This window comes from Pteropus vampyrus, unplaced genomic scaffold (genome assembly GCF_000151845.1).
Source record: "Pteropus vampyrus isolate Shadow unplaced genomic scaffold, Pvam_2.0 Scaffold67, whole genome shotgun sequence".
Lineage (NCBI taxonomy): Eukaryota > Metazoa > Chordata > Mammalia > Chiroptera > Pteropodidae > Pteropus > Pteropus vampyrus.
In genome coordinates, this window is record NW_011888848.1 from 5,669,926 (window position 1) to 5,675,106 (window position 5,181).

General features: G+C 33.7%; 1 pseudogene; it reads left to right on the forward strand.

The window, feature by feature from the left end:
• The first annotated feature begins 233 nt into the window (after positions 1–233).
• On the forward strand, positions 234–352 carry LOC111740746 (annotated as a pseudogene).
• The last annotated feature ends 4,829 nt before the right edge of the window (positions 353–5,181 follow it).

The window sequence follows — 5,181 nt, forward strand, 5'->3', positions numbered from 1 at the left end:
CCTAAAATATATTCCTAAACCTAGCAGGTTTCCTCACAGTTTTTGATCTTATCCCTCAAGCCCTTGTTTCTGTAGTTACCCAGGGTTGGTTTGGAGGGAAGAAGCTAACAGCCCTTAGTAGTTTTCGTTTTCTCAGGAACTATACGTAAGAAAGCTACTTTAAAGACACAGATAAGTTAAAAGAATGGAGAAAGATACCTCAAGTTAATATTAATCAAAAGAAAGCTGTAGTTGTCTACAGCCATGCCACCCTGAACGTGCCCGATCCCATCTGATCTTGGAAGCTAACCAGGGTCAGTCCTGGTTAGTATTTGGATGGGAGATCACCTAGAAATGCCAGGTGCTGTAGGCATTAAAGAGAAAAAAAAGAAAGCTGTAGTTGCTATATTCAGAAAAAACAGACTTCAGAACAAGGAAAATTATCAGGGAAAGGGGCATTACATAATAATAAAGGAGTAAATTCTCCAAAAAGATAACAAACCTTTAATGTGTGTACATCTAACAACAGAGCATTAAAGTAGCTGACCAATCAACTAGATCTACTTGTCATTTATAGAATACATCACCCAACAACAGAATACACATTCTTCTCAAAAAAGATAGACATGTTAAAAAACTTGTATGTAAAAAGATAAACAGTTAATAGGTATACAGTAAATTTAGAAAAGTATTCACAAGGAGGTTTAACATCTGTAATATACAAAGAGCTCTTAGAAATTTACCTTACCAAAAGTAATCACTATCCTGAATTCTAACACTAAAGGTTTGCCAGTGGTAAACCTTCACATAAATTGAATACATAATGTGTTCTTTTGTGTCTGGCTTCCTTCCTTTAACATTGCAAGATTCATCCATGATGTTATCTGGAGTAGTTCATTTTCATTGCTACACAATATTCTTCTTGAAGACTATACCACAATTTATCCATTCTATTATTAATAGACATTGGAGATGTTTCCATTTGGGGGCTATTTTGAGGAGTGCCACTATGAACATTCTTGTGTCTTGTGTATGTCTTTTGGTCTACATATGTATGCATTTTTGTTGGATTCTCTATTATATCTAATAATCCATTTGAAGAATTTTTTTGTTCCTTGAAACTTCGAACTTAGTGGTTTTGAAGTACTCAATGAAGGAATGCTTCCTAGGAAATATGGTTTCAATGAATTATAAGTGGATACTGATCACTGAAAAGTTTCGTCTTTTCTGTCACTAACCAAGAGGGAACCGGATCACTCTACTGGCGTGAGTGAGGGATCCTTTTTTTTTTTTGAGGGATCCCTTTTAACAGAGAGAAATTGGATTGCTGCTATACAATGGAGTAAATAGAACTAGGTATGGAATGTAGGAAATTCACTGAGATGCTTCTTAGTTTTCTCTTGTCAATAGTCTAATAAAAACCTAGGGTAACCCAAAAAGGACCTCCACTAGGACTCATCTTACAAAAATGAATGTTTGAGTCACCCTTGTAAAGAATCCCATTCAGTTTAGATGCAAGCAAAAAGTAAGAAAAACCTAGAATGAGTGTTGAAAGCAAGCAACTATGTTTATGAATCTAGGCCACATGACCAACTAAAAATAAAAAACAGGTTTTATGAAACTACGATTATGTTTTGTTACTTGATTCCTCCCCAGCCATATATGAAGAATTCTGGGGTGGCTAATGATTTTGGTTTCAGGTAAAAGTATGACTGAATTGAAACCACCCCATGATGACTTCATAGCTGATGGGAGGAGACTGCATTGTGGAAAAGAGTGAGGTGAACATAGTTACTGCCCCAGCTCCCTCCTTGAGAGGTTAAGTTGAGCCTCATGTATACTTGACCAAAGATCACGGCCTCTCTTAAAGTGAACTCACAATTCTCTCTCCCTCCAGAACCTGGTTAACTTCCTCTTCAGTCCCCTGGGGCTTAAGAGTGCTACAGCTCCCCTGCTGTTAGTCCTCAGTTACAGAACTATCCTAATTCTCATACCCTACACACACATTTGTACTTAGTCCCTTTGTAAATAAACCTTACTTATTAAATGATCCTGAGTGTGTTATTTGCTTCCTGTTAGGACTGTTACAAATTCTTGTCTTGCTTCTTGCCTAAAATCTACTTGGATATTAGCATAGCCACACCATTTTTCTGTTAGGTTTTGTATGATACGCTTATTCAAGTTTTTCTACATTCTAATTTTTATGATATGTCTCTTGAAATCAGGTTAAAGGTATAACTTTATAAATCCAAGGGGACAGTCTTTGTCTTTTAATTGGGATAATCAATTTCCATTTAATATAATTACTGATATATGGGGCTTTAAAGCTGCCATGCTGTCTTTTGTCTCATCTGTTCCTCACTATTTTTCTCTACTTTTTTTTTCTCTAGTTTTTTTTTATTCCATCCTTTTGATTAGCTTTTTAATTATATGTGCTTTTACTATTCTTTTATTAATTACTCTAGAAATCAGAATGTGCTTCCTTGACTTCTAAAAGGCCAGTGTATATTAGTTTATCTATTTTATGGGACAGTGTGAATTGAATACCTTAGACTACTTCAACTTTATTTACTCTCGCCTCTTAATTTGTTATTGTTAGGTTTTAAATCTTTTTTTACACCACAGTATACTAGCATTGTTTTGTAAAGTTAACATTGAGATTTACCCATATATTCCTCCTTTTCATTGCTCTTCATTCCTTCCAGAATCTGACAGCTTCCATTTTTCTGTTTAAAGGCCACTCTTTCTTCTAATGCAAAAGTGCTGATGATGAAGTCTGTTTGTGTTTGAAAATATCGTTATTTTGCCTTAACTTTGGAAAGTTATATAACTTGAATATGAATTCTAAGTTGGCGATATTTTCTTATAGTACTCTGAAGATAGCATTATTTTGGTTGCAAAACAGTTGTCTTACTGTCATTCATTTGGTAATATCTTTTTCTTCTGTGCACTTAAAATTTTTCCTCTTTGGTTTTCAGCAGTTTTACTGTGTGATTTTATTTGCTGTTTTCTTGCTTAAGGTTTACAGTGCTTCTTGAGTCTGAAGCATAAAACCTTTTGCTTATTTTAGACATCTTTTCAAGTATCACTGTTACATTCTCACTTCTCTCCTTCTGAGTCTGAATTATACCTATATTAGACTCTTTTATTTTTTACCCTATACCATATGTTTCTTCCACTTCTTTTTACACTTTTTCATTCTTTTGTCTTTCTGTAAATCTGTCTTCTGAACTGCTTCCAATATCTGATTTTGTCTTCAGCTCTGTATAATTGGCTATTAAGTCCATTCATTGGGTTTTTAACTTGTTTTTCAATAATATAATTTCCATTTGGTTCTTTGTGTTTCCATTCACTAAACATTCTTACTCCTATATTTTAAATTCCTGAGCATATTAATCATAGTGTTTTAAAGTCTTCATCTCATTCTCCTTGTGGGTTCTGTTTCTACAGTCTATTGCTTCTCTGGTTTTGTCATATCTTCTCACATACCTGATTATTTTTTATGCGTGCTAGATATTGTATATAAAATATTGTAGAGGTATTTTGAAGCTCTAGATAGCCTTACTTTCCTGTAGAGAGGATTTTTTTTTCCTTTTACTAGACAGCTAAACTAAACAGCCATTAGCAGACTTAGATCCCTACAATGCAGTTAAGGCCTGAGATGATTCAGTCCCTGCCAGTTCTATTTTCAGTACACTCTGACTCCTACCTAGGGTATAGCCCTTCAGGATTTCAACTGAAAGTCTGAGGTGTTTATCTTTCTTCGTGAGCCCTAAACTCACAGTTTCTCTCCCCTAACATTGGCCCTGTAACTCTCATAGATCTGGTAGCTCTCCAATGCCTTTAAATCGTTTTTTTTTTTTTTTTTTTTTGGCTTTGGCCCAGCTTTTCTAGTTGTTCTTAGCAGAAGCATGATCAAAATCACCTAGTTCTTAATTACCAGAAGTGGAACAGCAGAGGAATCATTTTTAATGTCAAAAATTATACTGAATACTCCCTTCATCCTCTCCATCAAAACACACAAGGTAGTAGTTGTACATATGTTTAGTCTATAAATAAACTATAAATAAATATAACAATGTATTAGTTATATATATAATTTATATATAATATATAATAAATGTCCAGGTCCCCTGCGATAACTCTTACTTAGAAAATTGAAATTCTGCTAAATGAAAAGTTATAGTCTCAGGAAAGTTAAAAGTATGTTCGAAGGGCATGGGGAGCCCAGTTTCATTAGAGAGTTCATGTACAAAAGCAGAGATAAAGTTCTGGTTTTTATTCTCTATTTAATAGGTAACTACTGAAAACTTCTTTATTATGGTACCTTTTAATAAAAGCTGTATTTTGTCTGATAGTGATATGCAAGGTAGACTAGAGAAGTAAGAGTACAGGCAAAGAAACCCACTAGGAATCTACAGTAATGGACTAAATATGAGTTCATAAGAGACATCATAGTGTAATGAAAAGAATGTTGACATTAGAGTCACAGGACTTGTAATTACTGGTGCTGTCAACTTGGATAATACATTTAATGTGTCTGATTCTGCTTCCTATTTACATGCCAGTCTCCTTGTACACCTTCAATAGAATGCTGGATATCTATTTTAATCTACATTATAAAATTTAAGGTGTAATGTATATTTGAAGGCCCAAAGAAGTGAAACTAATAAATGTAATAGAGAACTGCATGCTGAACATCTCCACAATTAAAAACAAATAAGTCACTATTTTCTCCCTAACCTTTGTCTTAATTTCCAAAATCAGCTTCCTCTTCTGACTGACCTCTTTAGGTGAATATATTTTCTGGTCACCAGAAATGTATTGAAGTAATCTTTTTCTTTCACTATTTTTACTTCTTTGGGCATTCAAATATATATTACACCTTATATTTTATAATGTACATTTAAAAAGATATTCATCATTATATTTGATAACCACTCTGTGAATTAAGCAAAATTTATTAACATTTCAGCATTCTATTGAAGGCCTCTCTCGTTTTAATCTAGTTTCCCCTACCCCTATTCTTAAATGAATAGAATTTTGGTTATACATTTTTTTTTTTATTTAACAGCCCTTCTTGTTCTACTAGAAATAAAATATTTTATGTATTTTTTACTTGGGACCACAGAAATAATGTATCAGCATCCTCCCTTATCCATTATACTTCAGCATTCTCAACCTTAGGGAACCTGGAAGTAA